General features: G+C 40.9%; 1 long non-coding RNA gene across 1 annotated transcript in view; it reads left to right on the top strand.

Annotated features, from left to right (window-relative positions):
* LOC131275750 (uncharacterized) overlaps positions 1-19,884 on the top strand; it is an 84,146-nt gene that overhangs the window by 20,687 nt on the left and 43,575 nt on the right. The window contains exon 2 of the long non-coding RNA XR_009183166.2: positions 13,614-13,856. This is a non-coding gene — a long non-coding RNA (uncharacterized lncRNA). The remainder of the gene's footprint in view (positions 1-13,613; positions 13,857-19,884) is intronic.

The raw sequence follows: 19,884 nt of genomic DNA, 5'->3' as shown, positions 1-19,884 counted from the left end.
CTTGCTGGGTTTTGGGCTTGTTTGGGACCTGTGACCCCTTTTACCTTCCAATTTCTCCCTTTTGTAATGGGAATATCTATCTTATGCTTGTCCCACAATTGTGTTTTGGTAGCAGATGACTTGTCTTCTACGTTTCACAGGTTCACAAAAGGAGAAGGAATTTTGTCCAAGGTGGACTAAAGACATAACTGATTTGAATGAGATTTTGGACTTATTTACTGATAGGGAGAAAGTTTTTGTGGTCTTGATAGAAAATCAAACCAACTACAACATTCCCTTAGGTGCAAGTCTACTCCAGAGCAAGGTTCCAACTCCAATTTTGTGAAGGCTGAGAGAGTTAAGGGAGCTGCAGAAGAAAAATTTGAAGCTAACAGAGGTTGGTTCATGAGATTTAAGGAAAGAAGCCATCTCTATAACATGAAAGTTCAAGATGAAGCAACAAATGCTCATGTAGAAGCTGCAATAAGTTATCCAGAAGATCTTGCTAAAATAATTGTTGAAGGTAGCTATCTAACAGAGGATTTTCAATATAGATAAAACATTCTTCTGCTGTAAGAAGATATCATTTAGGACTTTCCTAGCAAGGGAGGATACGTCAGTGCCTGACTTCAAAGCTTCAAAGGACAGACTGACTCCCTTGGATAATGCAGCTGGTGACTTTAAGTTGAAGTCAGAGCTCATATGCCATTCCGAAAATCTTAGGGCCCTTAAGAATGATGCTAAATCTACTCTGCTTGTGTTCTATAAATGGGAAAACAAAGCCTGGATGACAGCACATTTGTTAACAACATGATTTACTCAATATTTTAAGCCCATTGTTAAGACCTACTATTCAGAAAAAAAGATTCCTTTCAAAATATTGCCCGTCATTGACAATGCACCTGGTTACCCAAGAGCTCTGATGGAGATGAACAATGAGATTAATATTTTTTTCATGCCTGCTAACAAAACATTCATTCTGGAGACCAGAAATCAAGGAATTGTTTTAACTTTCAAGTCCTATTATTTTAGAAATACATTTAATAAAGCAATAGCTGCCAGAGATAGTGATTTCTCTGATGGATCTGGGTAAAGAAAATTGAAAGTCTCTGGAAGGGATTCACCATTCTAGATGCCATTAAGAATAGTTGTGACTCAAGGCAGGAGGTCAAAATATCAGCATGAACAGGAATTTTTTTTTTAATTTATTTTTTAAATTCATTAAAAAAAATATTACATTCAAAAAATATGATGTCCCATTCAACCCCACCGCCCCCACCCCCAACTCCCCCCACAGCAACACTCTCTCCCGTCATCATGACACATCCATTGCACCTGGTAAGTGCGTCTCTGGGCATCGCTGCACCCCATAGTCAATGGTCCACATCATAGCCCACACTCTCCCACGTTCCATCCAGGAATTTGGAAGCAGTTGATTCCAGCCCTCATGGATTACTCTGAAGGGTTCAAGATTTCAGTGGAGGAAGTTACTGCAGATAGTGGAACTAGGATTAGAAGTGGAGTCCGAAGATGTGATTGAATTGCTGCAATCTCATGATAAAGTTTGAACCCTGGACTTCCTATGTGGTAGGCGGATGCTATATCCGTTGAGCCAAATCCGCTTCCCTATACTTTGCTGTAATTTTTCTGTAATCTAAAACTTCTCTAAAAATAGTGTTTATTATAAAACAATGCAACAAAATATATTATTCTTAATAATCAAATAAATTTTAACCAGCGGGAAATGCTTTTTAGATAGGTTCTTTTGAACTTCAATTAAATACCCTTCTTTCCCTGGTTATTCTATGCCATGCCTGAGCACATGAAGTCACTGGAAAGGTTAAAAGAAAAGAAGTAAAAAGAGCATTAAAGTAAAAAGTTACATTAAACCCAATAGGGTTTTAACAATTTCTGGCCTTCATTTATTTCAAGTCTTTATATTGGGATTAAACATTATTTTTCACAGTGCCAAGTCAGAACAGATAACTATAGGAAATTTTCTGGTAGGATATTATGGTCCAAACTGTCCATTCTAAATTAGTGTTTTTCCCCCATATCATTGTCAAGTCTAGTTTTTCATAAATGCAAGATCATGTTACATGAAAGAAATCATTAAGCAGTCTAGAGGTTCCAAGGGAGTCTGTATTATTGTTATTTTTTATTGTAAACACCTGTTATCTTTATTTTTTAACAATGGCACATGCTTTATTCACTGCTATGTACTGATATTGACTTACAAACAATGCTAAAATACAGGATTCACGTAGTGAACTGTGAAAACACTATGTTGATTTGTTTAGAAAACAACTAAAATACATGCGTTTTTCACTGCTATTTACTAATATCGACTTACAATGTTAAAACGTAGGGTTTACATAGTGATCTTGGAAAATACTATCTTGATTATTTTGAATATTAACTAAAATACATGCTTTATTCACAGTTATGTACTGATATTGCCTTACAATGTTAAAGCACATGATTCATATAGTGAACTGTGAAAAGACTATTTGATTATTTTTTGTTTGTTTTAAATTTTAAAAAAGATACTAAGACTACATAAATGTTACACAAAAAATGTAGGGGATCCCCATATGCCCCACTCCCTACCCCTCTCATACTTTCCCAAATTAACACCGTCCTTCATTAGTGTAGCACATTTGTTACAATTGATAAACACATATTGAAGCATTGCCACTAAGTGTGGCTTTGAGGTTACATTATACTTTAAATTCTCTCCTGCACAATTTTGTAAGTTTTGACAAGATATGTAATGGCCTGTATCATTGCAAGATCATTCAGGACAATTTCAATGTCCTGAAAATATCCCCATATTATACCTATTTTTTTGTGCTCCCTCTCCTCAGAACCTCCAGAGGCCACTGCATCCACATCAATGATAAAAGTACTTCCATTGCTAAAATCACAATAAATCTGTAGTAGAATAACATTAAGTCTACTCTAATCCATCATTCATTCCCCAATACTGAGGATTCTGGGATGGTGATGCCCACTCCACCTCTAATTGAGAGGAGGCTTAGATCTCATGTGGCAGATGGATGGGACTATCTCGCTTGCAGTTGTAGACTCTGTTCCTTGGGATGGTCATTGTCTATCATCATTTCCTTGTTAGTTGTCCTGGATGAGTCCAATGAACTAGACAGTAGGTGTTGCAACTCTGTTGCAATTCAGGGCCTAATTGGCACATGGAAAGCCCAAAGATTTAAGTCTCTTGGACATAAAGCCTATCAACTCTAGTACAAACTCTAGGTCCAAATAGAAGAGACATAAGAGTCATGTGTAAGGAAACCACAACTGAGTCCAATTCTGTCACATTGGGGAACATAAATAACAAAATAGGGCCCACTGGCAATACACCAAGCTTCTGAGCTGTCAGCACTGCCTATAATGTCTAGGTGTCTCCAGAACCTTCAGTAGTCCCACTATTTGAGGCAATATTTACTGTGGCAGTCAATGGGATCCTGATGAGATGTGCATAAGCACAACCTCTGGGATGGCCTCCTGGTTCACTTTGAAGTTTCAGCCTTATAAATTCATTTGTCTTTACCTTTTCCTCCTTTTGGTCAATGTCTTTTTCCAGTTTCATTGCTAGTTGGTGCTTGGTAGTAATCCCTCAGTGTCAGAGCAGCTCATCCCCAGGAGTCTTGTTTCACACTGGGGGAAGGTAATGCATTTATATGCTGAGTTTGGCTTAGAGAGAGGCCACATTTGAACAAAAAGGAGACTCTCAGGAGGTAACTCTTAGGCACCCTATATTACTAGACTAAGCTTCAATTTCAAAAGTAAAGTTTCATAAGTACAGTCATCAATATCAAGGGCTCATTAATGGTCCATCCTCCTTCACTAGTCACTGCCCCTGTACTTGGGGGATTCTTGCTGTCCCATTAGAGAATGTGGCAGTGCTCTCCAGGATGGGAATTCAATATTCTTTCTTTCTTTTTTTTTTTAAAGATTTATTTTATTTATTTCTCTCCCCTTCCTCTCCCCCCGCCATTGTCTGTTCTCTGTGTGCATTTGCTGCATGTTCTTTGTCCGCTTCTGTTGTTGTCAGCAGCACAGGAATCTGTGTCTCTTTTTGTTGTGTCATCTTGCTGTGTCAGCTCTCTATGTGTGTGGAGCCATTCCTGAGCAGGCTGCACTTTCTTTCGCGCTGGGCGGCTCTCCTTACGGGGCGCACTCCTTGCGCATGGGGCTCCTCTACGCGGGGGCACCCCTGTGTGTCAGGGCACTCCTTGTGCACATCAGTACTGCTCATGGGCCAGCTCCACATGGGTGGGTCAAGGAGGCCCGGGGTTTGAACCACGGACCTCCCATGTGGTAGAGGGATTCCCTATCCACTGGGCCAAGTCTGCTTCCCTCAATATTCTTTCAGTTACTGTGTGGATCTCCACCCACTGTGATAATATCCCATGAACACTTGAACTCATTCATACGCCTCATATGTATGCCCTAGGTGAATCTCCTCCCATGCATCCCCCATCACTGTCACCCTACACCAATGATCCTCCCCTGCCACAGTTGTAACCCTTCTGTGATCCAAAACTTCTTAAAAAATGAAGCAAACGAAATAACTGAGTAAAATTACTAAGAAAATGAAATAACAATAGTTTTTAAAATGACAGCTAAAATACAAAAAATTTAAAAACTTTTAAATAATAAAAGAAATAATACAAAAATTTTAAAAATTGACATTGTTTTTTCATCACTGTAAAATCTGTTGTCTTATATGTACAGTGACATTTTCTTCCATTTATTCCCCCAGTGTCTTATTTTTTTCATTTTATCTTCAAAGAAGCTTTAGGTTATAGAAAAGTCACATTCAGAATATAGGGGATTCTCATATACCCAACATTCTTTCGCTTTTCCCCTTTCCCCTATTAATAACATTTCACATTTGTTACATGGTGCATTTGTTACAATTGATATACAAACACTGAAGCATTGCTACTAACCATGGTCAATGATTTACATTATGGCTTACATTTTGGGACATCCACTTTTATAAATTTTGGTGAAATTTAACATGGCCTGTATCCATCTTTGCAAAATCATGTAGGACAATTCCAATGCCCTGTGTTCTATCTATTGTATTCCTCCTTCCTCCTCCTCTCAGGACCCACAGCAACCACCAAGCATCACTTCTTGAAGAACAAGATTCACAGTTACTTGCAACAACATTGAGGGCATGAGATATAGGCCTGTTCTCCCCTATTAGGCCCTCAAGAGACTCCCATCCCTCTATTTGAGAACATAGCAGGACTCCCCAGGATGGGAGGCCAACACTTTCCCATTCATTGTGTGGGTCTCCACCTAATGATACAATGCACTATGACAGAATGAACAGTCACATACTCCCTAGAAGCCTGCCCTGGGTGCACCATGTCCTGAAAGCCCTGCACATCCAACACCCTAAACCAATAACCCTCCCCCTGCCATATTAGCCAAAAAAACCACACCTATTTCCAATGTTGTAGTTTTAACCACATACCTGCAAATCCCAAGAGTTCATCTGTTCCCTCCCCTGACCCTCCTCCCAGATCCATGGACAGTGCCAATCCCCTTAACCCCTCACAGCACCACCCAACCCAATAGCATCACTGCACCACTATCATGGCCATCCACTGCACAATGACAGTCTTCCACCTTATCATAGCTTTTGCCTATAAGGGCATTGGCTCAAAACCCTCTATTCCATTTCTGTTTCTTGTAAAACTATCTTCCAGACTCTAACTCTATGAGTCTGCTCAATTTTCTTAATCCATATCTGTGAGGTCATGTAATATTTGTCCTTCAGTGCCTGGCTTGCTTCACTCAACATAAGGTCTTCAAGATTCAACCATAATATCCCATGTGTTAATACTGCATTCCTTCTTACAACTGAGTAATATTCCATTGTATGTATGTATCAATTTGCTTATCCATTCATCTGTTGATGGACATGTGGGTTGTTTGCAACTTTTGGCAATAGTGAATAATGCCAATATTAACATTGGTCTGCATATGTCTGCTTGTGTCCCTGCTTTCAAATCTTCTGGGTATATATCCAGTAGTGGGATTGATGAATCATATGGCAGTTCTATAGTTAGCTTCCTGAGGACCACCAGACTGTCTGCCACAATGGTTGCATCATTCTGCATTCCCACCAGCAGTAGATAAGGGTTTCCATTCCTCCACATCCTCTCCAACACTTGTAGTCCTCTGTTTTTTTTTTAAAGCCTTCAGTCTAATGGATGTAAAATGACATCTCATTGTAATTTTGATTTGCATTTCCCTAATAGCTAGTGATGTTGAGCATCTTTTCAAGTGCTTTTTAGCCATTTGTATTTCTTCTTTGGAGAAGTGTCTGTACAAATCACTTGCTTTTTGTTTAAATGGGTTATTTATCTTTTTATTTTCAAGGTGTAGGATTTCTTTATATATATGTTGGATATTAGGCCCCCACCAAATATTTTCTCCTATTGAGTAGGCTGCCTTTTCACTTTCTTGACAAACTCCTTTGAGGTGCAAAAATTTTATTTTGAGGAGGTCCCATTTATCTCTTTTTTCTTTCATTGCTCATGATTTGGGTATAAAGTTCATGAAACCATTTCCTAATACAAGATCTTGTAGATGCTTCCCTAAATTATCTTTCGAGATCTTTATGATCTTAGCTTTTATATTTAGATCTTTGATCCACCTTGAGTTAATTTTTGTATAAGGTGTGAGATGGTGTTCCTCTCTCAATCTTTTGATAGGAATATTCACTTCTCCAAGCACCATTGTCGAAGAGGCTATTCTCTCCCAGTTGAGTGGACCTGTTGGCCTTGTTGAATATCAGTTGACTATATTTGTGGGGATCTACATCAGAACTCTCAATTCAGTTCCATTCGCCAGTCTATCCTTGTACTAATACCATGCAGTTTTGACAAATGTAACTTTGTAATATGTTTTAAAGTCAGGTTGTAGGATTCCTCTAATTTTGTTTTTCTTTGTCAGTATGTCTTTGGCTATTCAGGACCCCTTGTCTTACCAATAAATTTCATAGTTAGTTTTTCCAATTCAGTAAAAAATGCTGTGGTAATTTTTATTGGGATTGTGTTAAATCTGTAAATCAGTTTGTGTAGGATAAACATTTTAATGATGATTAGTCTTCCTATCCATGAACAGGGAATATTCTTCCAGTTATTTAGGTCTTCTTTGATTTCCTTTAACAGTGTTGTCTAGTTTTCTGTGTACAATTCATTTACATTTTTAGTTAAATTTATTCCTAGAAAAAATATATTTCTAGGTGTTTGATTCTTTTAATTGTTATCTAAATGGGATTTTTTCTTGATTTCCTCCTCAGCTTGGTCTTTATTGGTGTATAGAAATGCTACTGATTTTTGCACATTAATCTTATAACTTGCCACTTTATTGAACTCATTTATAAGTTCTGGAAGCTTTGTTGTAGATTTCTGAGGGCTTTCAAGGTATAGGATCATGTCATCTGCAAATAGCGAAATTTCTACTTCTTCCTTTCTAATATGGGTGACTTTTGTATCTTTTTCTTGCCTAAGTGCTTGAGCAAGTACTTCTAGCACAATGTTAAATAAGAGTGATGACAGTGGGCATCCTTGTCTTGTTCCCAATCTTAGAGGGAAAGCTTTTAATATTTCACCATTGAATATTATGTTAGCTGTGAGATTTTCATATGTATCCTTTAACATACTGAGGAAGTTTTATTTTATCTCTATCATTTGAAGTGTTTTTATCAGGAAAGAGTGCTGCATTTTGTCAAAGGCTTTTTCTGCATCTATAGAGATTATCATGTGATTTTTTTTTTCAGTCTGTTTATGTGGTGTATTACATTGATTGGTTTTCTTATGTTGAACCATCCTTGAATACCAGGAATGAAACCCACTTGGTCATGCTGTATATATTTCATGTGTTGTTGAATACAATTAGCAGTATTTTGTTGAGGATTTTAGTATCTAGTTTCATTAGAGAGAATGGTCTATAGTTTTCCTTTCTTGTGGTGCCTTTTCTTGACTTTGGTGTTAGGGTGATGTTGGCATCATAGAATGAGTTAGTGTTTCCTCCACTTCTATTTTTTGGAAGAGTTTAAACAGAATTGGTATTAGCTCTCTTCAAAATGTTTTGTAGATTTCATATATGAAGCCATTTGGTCTTGGGCTCTTCTTAGTTGGGAGGTTTTTAAAAATGATTAATTCAATCTTGTTGCTTGTGATTGGTCTGTTGAGTTCATCAATTTCTTCTTTCACCAATGTAGGCTGCTCATGTGTTTCTAGGAATTTGTCCATTTTCCTTAAATTATTCATCTTGAAGTCATACAATTTTTCAAAGTATCATTTTATGATACTCTATTTCTGTGGAGTCAGTGGTGATATCTCCTTACTTGTTTCTTATTTTATATATTTGCATCTTCTCTCTTTTTTCCTTGTTTGTCTAGCTAAGGGTGTGTCAATTTTATTAATCTTCTCAAAGAACCAGCTTCTCATTTTATTTTTTCTAGTCCTTTCTTATTTTTAATTTCATTTAGCTCTGCTCTAATCTTTGTTATTTCCTTCCTTCTACTTCCTTTGGGGTTATTTTGTTGTCTTTTTTCTAATTCTTCCATGTGTGCAGTTAGGTCTTTAACTTTAGCTCTTTCTTCTTTTTTAAAAATATAGGCATTTATGGCTATAAATTTCCCTCTCAGTACAGGTTTTGCTGCATCCCAAAGGTTTTGATACATTGTGTTATCATTTTCATTTGTTTCAGGGTAGTTACTAGTTTCTTTTGCAATTTCCTCCTTGACCCACTCTTTGTCTAAGAGTGTGTTGTTTAACTTCCATATTTTTGTGCCTAAGCTGATTTTTTGCCCCTTACTGATTTCCAGCTTCATTCTATCATGGTCAGAGAAATTACTTTATATAATTTCAATCTTTCTGAATTCATTGAAAGTTGTTCTGTGGCCTAGCATATGGTCTATCTGGAGAATGATCCATATCCTGCTATATGTGGGTGTAATTCTGTATATGTCTATTAGGTCTAGATCCTCTAACATATTATTCAAGGTCTTTGTTTCTTTATTGATCTTCTGCTGAGATGTTATGTCTAGTGGTGATAATGGTGTATTAAAATTCTTCACTATAATTGTAGAAGCATCTATTTTTTCCACTTAGCTTTTCCAATGTTTGCCTCTTATATTTTGAGGACCCCTGGTTAGGTGAATACATGTTTATGATTGTTCTTTCTTTTTGATAGATGACCCCTTTTATTAATGTATAGTGTCCACCTTTGTCTCTTACAATAGTTTTGCATTTAAAGTTTATTTTGTCCAATATTGGTATAGCTACTCCTGCCCCTTTTTGGTTATTGTTTGCATGTAAAATTGTTTTCCAACCATTCACTTTCAGCCTCCTTGCATCCCTGCATCTAAGGTGAGTTTCTTGCAGACATATATATTTCCTTATCCATTCTGCCAATCTGTGTCTCCTGATTGGAGAACTTAGTCCATTAACATTCAATGTTATTATTGTCAAGAAATTACATTAACTATATTATCTATAGGTTTATGTATGTCATATGTTGTTTTTATTTCTCTTTTTATCTTTTAAGTCATTCTTACACTCTCCTCCAAGTCTCACTTTCCTGTTTTTTCTTTTCAGCATGCAGAACTCCCTTTAGTATTTCTTGAAGGACAGGTTTCTTACTGACAAATTCTTCTAATTTCTGTTTATCTGTGAGTATTTTAAACTCTCCCTAATTTTTGAATGCCAGCTTTGCTGAGTAGAGAATTGTTGGTTGGAAGTATTTTCTCTTAGTACCTTAACTATGTCATACCACTGTCTCCATGGTTTCAGATGAGAAATCAGCACCTAATCTTACCAAGCTCCCCTTGTATGTGATGGTTCTCTTCTCTTGATGCTTTCAGTATTCTCCTTTTGTCTTGGACATTGGACAATTTGACAAGTATATTTCTTGGGGTAGGCTGGGGTAGGCATGTTAGGATTCATAATGTTTGTGGTGTACTGCAGTCCTGGACATGTATGTACATGTCCCTCAATAGAGTTGGGAAATTTTCAGCCGTTATTTCCTCCAACACTCCTTCTGCTCCCTTTCCCTTCTGTTCTCCCTCTGGGATGTCTATAATGCATATGTTTGTGTATTTTGTGTTGTCGTTCAAGTCCCTAAGTCCCTGCTGGGGACTTTTTATCTATCTGTTTATCTATCTGTTCTTCTGTCTGATTTCAGATGTACTGCCTTCCCCATTGCTGATTCTTTTCTCTGCCTGTTCAAATCTGCTGTTATGTACTTCCAGTGTATTTTTTATTTCTTGCATTGAGCCATTTGTAATCATCATATCCATTATCTTTTTATGTATGTTTACGATTTCTTCAGTATGTTCTCCCAGTGTCTTCTTAATATCCTTTATCTCTTCCTTCACTTCACCAAGTTGATTCATGATATTTGCTGGACATCTCTTATTAGTTGTTCCATGTACTGCTTTTCCTCTTGTTTTTAGTTTGTTTGTTGGACTGGCCCTGTCTTCCTTTTTCTTAGTATGGCTTGCAATTTTTTGTTGGTATCTAGGCATATGTTTGTCTTGATGGGTTTATTCAGTTGTTTTCTACTCTATGGTTTTATTTTGTTGTTGTTTTTATGTGTGTGGTAAGGTTTCACTTTGACACTTTGTTCCTCTTATTCAATTTCCTTTCTATTGCCTATGTTCCCTAGGGAAAAAAAGAATTAGGATGAAGGAAAAGGATAGAGAAAAGAGAAAAAGAATAATAGTAATATAATAAAAAAGATAAAAGAGGAATGTACAAGACCTAGGAAAGGAAATAATTAACACTTCTAAAAAATAATAAGTACAGTAGAATAAGAATAAAAAATTAGAATAGAAAAAATGAAATGAGAAAAACAGAGAAGAATATATGAATGAATTAAAAGGCTGGAATGATGAGAAGAGAGGAAAAGAAAAAAGAAAAGAAAAAAACAAAAAGGAAAAAGTGAAAAAAGGAAAGAAAATAGAAAAAGAGAGAGAAAGAAAAACAAAAAAATGAAGACCAAACAAAAAGATATGGAATGAAAGAAAAACAACAGAAAACAGGAGATAGAAAAATGAAGGAAAGAAAGGAAATAACATAGGTAGAAAAAATTGGTAAAAGAAAAAAAAAACGAAGGGGAAACACAACAAACAAGAAAGAAAACAGCAGCCACTAAAAAAACAATAACAAAAACAAAAATAAAAAACAATGAAGGAAAATTAGTCTTCCTTCTTAGGCCCCTAAGGAGCTTCTTAGGTTGCCGGTGTTCATCAGTCGATTGCCCTACAGCCTGCCCTCTGCAGGTAATCTACCAGGTTTTAGTGAGTAAAATTAGGAGAAAAAGCAAGGACCTTTAAAAAAACTAACAGATCCAAGAAAATCTAAAATAAAAAGAATGCCTATGTGTTTCCTGTCATAAGGTACCACCTGGATAACCTGGTGAATCACTTCTTACATCTTTAAGGAGACCAGGGAATCAAACCACATGCTTCATATATGCAAGGCAGAAATTTCTCCAGGTAGCTATACTGCCTCCTTAGGTTACTCAGCTTTCAGAAAGCTATCTGCTTCCTTTTCCCCAGGCGTTTTAGACTAGTTTGCTAGAATCCTGCTAATTAGGTGCCTGACCCATCCCTTCTCTAATCTAGTTCCTCTCTTTCTCCAAGTATGACAGCCTGCCTGAGCAAATACCCCTCCTCTCTCCACGTTGCGTTGGGTTGCCTTCAGAGATTCAAAGGAGGCTCAGCTAGCCAAACTCACCGCAAAGAAACCACTGTTCACCCTCTGTCAGATCCCTCTTCCTACCAGGGGAACTCTCCTCCCAGTCTGTTGGCAGCAGGGAACAAGGGGCTCCACCAAGTTTACTTACCCTGAGGGCAGGTGTATGTGTCTTTTCCAGCCACAGGGACAAGCAACTCATGTGTTTCTTTTGGCTTCTTTATAGTTTCAGTACCCTACTAGAGGACTCAGAGCAACTTCCCATTCTGTGTAGACCCAAAGCAGCTCCTTTAGATAGGTCCCTTCTGTTTTATGTTGTTTTTTTTAATTTCTCCTCCTCTCTTGTGGCTTGCTTGCTGCCTGCTCTCTGCTTCCATTAGCCACAGGCTCGTCTGTGTTCTCACTGGTCTCCCTTCTTTTTGTTGCGTCACCTTGCTGAGTTGGCTCTCCCGGGCGGGGTGGCGCTCTGCGGTGTGCGGGCAAGATTCCCTTCACAAGGAGGCCCCTGGATACAAACTGAGGGCCTCCCTTATGGTAGACAGAAGATCATCTGATTGATCCACAGCCGTTTCCCCTTCTCTCTGTTTTTTGTGAGAGGGTCAGACTCTGCCTACCTACTTTAGTGCCATTTTCCTGGAAGTCTGGTTTGCATTATTTTTGCAACTGCTGCATTAATTTGAAATTATTTCAAAACAAAAAGTTAAAATAAGGGGTATATTTCAGTTGTTTGCATCTGGCAAGTAAATACCTTTAATACACCAAAATACAGTGTGATGAAGTTGTGCCATTTGCAAGATTACTGTAAAAGATATTAAAGATACTAATTTCTTGTGTCAAAGATAAAATCTACTAATGGGATACAACTTTAAAGTTGTGTGAAGGACTTTTGGGGAAAATGAATTACTCTGTGTTTTGTATATAAGTTGATGATCTCTGCATAGTCCAAATCCTGAGAAACAATAAATGGCCCGGGACCCCATTAGTTCTGACAGGGATGGTTTCGTGTAAACAACATCCCCACCACACTTAATAGAGGAAGCGATCATGTGATATAGCTTGTTTGTCCAGATCCCTGACTTGCCTATGCCTTTGCCATTGGCCCTGACTCTAAGGCTCTTCCTCTCTCTCCAGTGCCTGCAGATAAACAAAGCTTAAACATTTACCAAGCAGGAGGTAACAGGTCCTTCCCATCTCTTTCTATTCATGACTTTAGATTAATAATTAGTCGCCTGAAAAATGAGCCAATCTGTTTCATGGAGGGGAAGAACCATGAGCCAAGCCAATTTGCATCTGGTTTTGACTGCCTTGGGAATTTAATTTACTCATACGGCCCATTTAAGGTCTCCAAATTGGGCTGTGTCCTGAAGAGGGTAGTCATGATTATTAAACAGTGGACGCCCCAGGGGATCCATATGCTTAGGATACTCCTGCGTGGGTTGCCTGGGCTGGGGCACAGGGTGGCTTGCTTTGTTAAGCCCACATGCCCATTCTATTCTTCTCAGCAGCTGCCTCTGTGCAGCCCAAACCTTAGCCACCCGCGGAGGGAGTGGCGGCTGCCCTCAAATAGTTGCACACTTGAGTGGGCCTTTTGTCTGCTTAAAAACATTCCAACTGCCCATTACCAGCCGGCCTTCCCACAAAGGGGGATATGTCTGCACAGCATATTGCCTGGAGCAGTGAATCCGACTGTTGGCAGTTTGCAGGTTGTTCCCTGCAAAGAAAAGTCCACAGGGAAGGGGTCAGGGAAGAACTGAGACCAAAGCAAGGCCTCCAGGAGCCGAGATGAACCTAGGCAATTTAACTTGGGAGATTTAAGGAATCATCAAATCAAGATATTGGGGCTCTAGGGGAAAAATCATTTTGACTCTCTCTCTTCTCTCTCAGGAACCATCCAAGCCCCATGATGTGGAATGCTCTTTGAAAAGAAATCTCTGGGCCTCCTGTTTTTAACAACTGCTGCGAGAAAACATTCTTTGAGTCTGGCTGGTATCAAAATCTCTTTTCTCAAGTGACCACTAAGAACAGCTGGTTTTCTGTTTAACGGGCTTCAGAGATGTATAAAAAAAGATCGTGAATGATGGCACCCTCAATAGCATTGATTGCAGAGCTCTGCTCACAGGCTTGGCTGTAAGTGTGTACTCGTATAGCTCTCATTTAATTCTCACTACAATCCTGTGAAGTTGCTATTATTATCTGCCTTTTAGAGATGAGAAACTGAGACTTCAATAGGGTTAAGTGACCAGCCTGTAAATAGTCTGGACTAGACCAGAGACAGTAGGGCCCCCTTCCCAAGCCTGAAGCCTGGCTGTACCCATCCTCCTTTACAGCTGCCTCCTCTGCCATCTCTTCTCCAGGATAGAGTCTCGATTCTCTGCAGACCTCAAAATGGCAGACCCACCCCCACCTTTGAGACTCCTCCCACAGACAGCACCCCTGCCATGGGAGGGTGGCAGAGGTGCGGTGAATGGAGGGCTTTGCTGTCGTTCACCAGCGTGAATTGTGTCGGGTGTGGGTTGGTGCACCTCTGTACATGAGCAATCAGTGGACCAGGGAGGCTGGAAGAGAGTTTCCCAAAAAGTCAGCACCACATTGTAGGGAATGAGACATCACAGAACAGCTTTGAGGGTCAAATAGAGGTGGTGGAGGGAGCTGTGGTTGCTAGATTTGGCCTTGAAAGATGAAATTAGGGGAAGAGGGACATAGTAGTTTAGTATTATTTATGAATTCCAAAAATAGCTATTGGATTATGTTTGTAAACCGGCCTGTTTGTACATTAGATTGTATTGAATTGAGAGGTTTCACTTTTACTTGATTAAATAATGATTAAGGTTTAATTGGGCCACATCAGTAGGACTTTGAGTTCCCACTGTCCCTTGGTGGGTGGGGACTCACAGAGAAAACTGCATGGCAGAGCAGAGGAGTTACTTGGAGTTTTGATGCTGGAGTTTTGGAGTTGGAACCCCAGGAAGTAAACACACAGGAGAACACAGAGGAATAGAGACGGCTCATAGAGGTGGCTCACAGACACAGCAGAGGCCCCAGGAAAAGAGAGAGAGCGAGCCTGATAGTCTGCAGCTGAGCCTGGAGAGAAATGAGCCCCAGGAGAGAGACGAGACTTATCCCAGCCTATAGCTGATATTGTAAGAAGCTGGGACCATGGAGCCTTAAGAGGAAGAGGAAGCCTGAACCCTTGCAGACTTTGGCAGCCATCTTACTCCAACACATGGCAACAGACTTTGGAGAGGGAAGTAGCTTATGCTTTATGGCCTGGTAACTGTAAGCCTCAAATAAATACCCTTTATAAAAGTCAATAGATTTCTTGTATTTTGCATCAGTACCCCTTTGGTTGACTAATATAAGGGGAGATCATGGAGCTGGGAAGAAATGGCTGTGGATCTGGAGTAAAAGAATAAGACAGGGGCAGGGGCAGAGTACGCAGAAGGCTATGGTGGGGCAGAGAAGATGGAGCATGGAGAGAGAGGTGACACTGGGACATCCATGCTTCTGAGCTCAAGAGAACACCACTTGAACATCCAGACCAGTCAGGCACCATCCCATGAGTTTGGGAAATATCTTCCCCCAGTTAGTTGTGAGGGAAAACCTGGACATTGTCCTAGACTCACTCATCAGTGCTCACAGGCTCTGCTCTGTGGACTGCAGGTGGCTGAGCTTCTCTGTCCCTGGATGACTTCAGCTTCCATTGGGTATGGAACGACTGGCCAGCACTCTTTCTAGGAAGATGTTTGGGACAGCACCTCAGATTTACAATGTACAAGGGCAAATTTTAAGGTGTAGAAATCACAACATGGCCTCTTTTAGCACCTGTATTTATATAAGTACACCATCAGAATTTTTACCTCCTCCATGAGTATATAATGCCACAACTTTTGCACTATTTCTTGTGTTGGTTTAAGGAAGGGCTTATTTAGTGGTGGGTAGGGGAGATTTGGAAATGGGACAAGAAAGGGGATGAGGTAGATCCCACCTGTGCTGGAAATCTTGGCTCTCTGAACATCACCATCCTGCCCTGAAACAGCGTCACAGTCCTTGCTGTTAAGATGAGACACTGCTGGAAGAAGAAGCCAGAAGCCAATTCCCACATCAAGTAGTTTTGCTTGACCTGAATGTGCCATGCTGCCCATAACACATGCATTACTCCTTCTGGAATTTAGACATTGTTGTCTCTGGTGTCATTCTAGACCCTCTGTCTCCACCCCCTAAGCCTGTCATCTTGCATCCTAATGCACACGAGCTGAATAGCTCTGTAAATATTCTTTATTTGAAGAGCAATAAAGAAAGCAAGGTCCATGGGGGCTGTTTGGAGATTGTGGAATGGCTATATGACAGGGATATGTATAAACTGAGAGATGCAGGGTAGAAATGTGAAAGGACAATTTCGCTCCTACATGGTTCATGGGATCTGGGGAAACCAAGACATTCCCCAGGCTTTCTGGTGCCCATTTTGCTAATGATATTGGATGCGGAGTAGGAGGTAGAATGCTGGCATGCAGGGGCTGGGAATGGAACATGGGTGTGTCCTGTAGCCTGTTGCAGGATCCATCTGCCATGTCAGATCTGTGAGAACCTCACCTTCCCCACAGTGGAGGATAGTATAGTTATGGTTAAACATTTGGGCTCTGAATCAGATAGTCCTATATCAAACTCTGGTTTAGACAGTGTTTTCAGTTGGGTTTCCTTCCAGGCAGATTCAAGATAAACAATGTAGGTACAAGGAGCTAGTTTGGGCCATGATCCTGGGCAGCACTGGAGAAACTAGGGAAGCAAGACAGAGAAGAGAAAGTGGCCAGGGCAGGGTGCAATGATGGGAAGATTGCTTGTGTGGGCAACTGGGGTTCAAGCCTGGTGGGGTCCCATGGGAGAGTAAGCAAGACAGGCCTTAGTGTTGGTGTATCTGGGGGCAAGGGAGCCAGGGTGTCTATTCACAGATAATGTCTTCTGTTAATCAAGGAACACCCTGTGACATTGGCTCCTTGGCACTTTTGGCTTGCCCTGCACAGGGGCAGAGTGCCCTCTATCAGACTCATGGGTGATCCGGTCAGGAAGCTGTGGGGAGCATCAGGACAGGGCACCCACAGCGTAGCACAGCCACGTTCTCTGTGACCTGAACCCCACCGGGCACCATGGGACAAACTCTCGGCCTCCAGGATGAGGCCACAAGCTTTGTGCAGGAGTCATCCCCACCACATCACCCCTCTGTCTTCCTGCCTCAGCTCCTCAGTGTAGAGTGTGAGTTCCTGTGAGGGAGCTAGTCCAAAGGGCCTGCCTGAGGAACCAAAGGGTAACAGACCCTCCATTCCAGGTGGGCCCTTGGAAGGCCCTTGGGGAGTCTTCCTCTGGCGGATGGACAGAGGTGACCGATTCAACACTACATCCCAGCCTTGGCCCCACATCCCACATTCCAGTCTCTGGGACCCCTTCCCAGACACTCTGCATACCAGCCTTGGCCAGGTTCTGTTATCTGGGGACCAGCTAAGATGGTGGCAATTGGATCAGGCATTTGCCTGGAGGCAGACTGAGGGGCGGGTGTACCTTCCCTGGAGAGTGAGGTTTGGTTTTGTGTGTGGAAGGAAGCCTGTCAAAGTGTTAAGCAGTTTCACCACTTCTTCGTGGGTTGAGGGTAACCAAGTGTGACTGGTGGGATGCTTAAAACCTCCAAATGTGTGGACAAAATGCCCACATTCAGAAGTCAGCAGAGAACAAAAGAGTAGCTGAAGGCTGTGATGGACAGTGTTGCTTTCCAAGGCACAGAGAGAATTCAGGAAAGTGTTGCCTGTTTATTTTTTCCTGTACAGAATTCACATCATCCCAGAATTCCTGGCCATAGGCTGAGAATCCCTGTGACACTGGGGCTTGCAGGCAGCCTGAACCGAGAGGGTTTCACAGGGCAGTCGAGGGACTTGGAGTCAACACAGGAAGAACCACCTAGATTCTAGAAGCACATTGAACCATTTAGGGATCTCTTATGACCTTCACAGGTTGCAGTTGACATACTTGAAAAGAGACTGAGTCAGTCAAAAAACAATTGGGTTTGTGGGTACCATGGCAAAGTGTCTACTTATTTTTTTTCTTCTTCTTTTGAAATACTTTTAGCTCTACAGATGAGTTCCAAAGATAGCACAGAGTTCCCAAATAGCCTTTACTCAGCTTCCCAAGTACTGACAGCTTATATAGCTATGGTATACTAATCAACCAAAGCCTTTACACTGCTACACACTATTTACTAAACTTGATTTAGATATTACCACTTTTTCACTAATGTTGTTTTTCTGTTTTAGAATGCAATCCAGGATGCATTCAGTCATTATGCCCCGTAATCTCACTGAATTGCTGACGGTATCTCAGTCTGTCCCTGTTTCTTAAGATCTTGAACTTTTGAGCAGTGTATATACTAAATAAAATTTTTTTCTTATTAAAGAAGTTGTATGTTTACAGAAAAATTATACATAAAATACAAAGTTCCCTTATATCTTACCTTTATTAGCATCTTGCACTAGTGTGGTACATTTGTTGCAATTGACTAAAGAACATTTATATAATTGTACAGCCCATGGTTCAACTTAGGATTCACTGTTTGTGTTGTACCATCCTATGGAGCTTAAAAATTAAAAAAAAACCTGTTAACATACATACAACCCCAATTTCCCCCTTTTAACTGTGTATTAGTCAGCCAAAGGGGTGCTGATGCAAAATATAAGAAATCTGTTAGGTTTTATAAAGGGTATTTATTTGGGGTAGAAGCTTACAGTTACCAGGCCATAAAGCATAAGTGTTTTTTTTTTTTTTTTTTTTTAAAGATTTATTTATTTATTTAATTTCCCTCCCTCCCCTGGTTGTCTGTTCTTGGTGTCTGTTTTTTTGCTGCGTCTTGTTTCTTTGTCCGCTTCTGTTGTCGTCAGCGGCATGGGAAGTGTGGGCGGCGCCATTCCTGGGCAGGCTGCACTTTCTTTTCACGCTGGGCGGCTCTCCTCACGGGCGCACTCCTTGCGCGTGGGGGCTCCCCCACGCGGGGGACACCCTTGCGTGGCAAGGCACTCCTTGCGCGCATCAGCACTGCGCATGGCCAGCTCCACACGGGTCAAGGAGGCCCGGGGTTTGAACCGCGGACCTCCCATATGGTAGACGGACGCCCTAACCACTGGGCCAAAGTCCGTTTCCCCATAAGTGTTTTTTTAAAAGATTTATTTTATTTATTCCTCTTCCCCCCCACCCCCCAGGTGTCTGCTCTCTGTGTCCGTTTGCTGTGTGTTCTTCTGTGTTCACTTGAAATCTCGGTGGTACTGGGAATCTGTGTCTCTTTTTGTTGCATCATCTTGCTGTGTAAGCTCTCTGTGTGTGCAGCACCACTCCTGGGTGGGCTGCGCTTTTCATGCAGGGTGGCTCTCCTTGTGGGGAGAACTCCTTGCCTGTGGGGCACCCCTTTGTGGGGGGCATCCCTTTGTGGCATGGCCCCCCTTGTGCACGGCAGCACTGTGCGTGGGTCAGCTTACCACAGTCAGGAGGCCCTGGGTATTGAACCCTGGACCTCCTATATGGTAGGCAGATGCCCAGCAGTTGAGACATGTCCGCTTCCCAAAGCATAAGTTATAATACTTCCCTTACCAAAGTCTGTTGCCATGTGTTGGAGTAAGATGGCTGCCAAGGTCTGCAAGGGTTCAGGTTTCCTCTTCCTCTTAAGGCTCCATGGTCCCAGCTTTTTACAATATCAGCTGTAGGCTGGGATAAGTCTCGTCTCTCTCCTGGGGCTCATTTCTCTCCAGGCTCAGCTGCAGACTATCAGGCTCACTCTCTCTCTTTTCCTGGGGCCTCTGCTGTGTCTGTGAGCCACCTCTATGAGCCATCTCTATTCCTCTGTGTTCTCCTGTGTGTTTACTTCCTGGGGTTCCAACTCCAAAACTCCAGCATCAAAACTCCAAGTAACTCCTCTGCTCTGCCATGCAGTTTTCTCTGTGAGTCCCCACCCACCAAGGGACAGTGGGGACTCAATGTCCTACTGATGTGGCCCAATTAAACCTTAATCATTAATTAATCAAGTAAAAGTGAAATCTCTGAATTCAATACAATCTAATGTACAAACAGGCCGGTTTATAAACATAATCTAATAGCTATTTTTGGAATTCATAAATAATACCATACT

The sequence above is a fragment of the Dasypus novemcinctus genome, chromosome 24, assembly GCF_030445035.2.
Source record: "Dasypus novemcinctus isolate mDasNov1 chromosome 24, mDasNov1.1.hap2, whole genome shotgun sequence".
Lineage (NCBI taxonomy): Eukaryota > Metazoa > Chordata > Mammalia > Cingulata > Dasypodidae > Dasypus > Dasypus novemcinctus.
The sequence above is the reverse complement of the archived record's forward strand: the minus strand, read 5'-3'. Positions and strand labels throughout refer to the sequence as shown.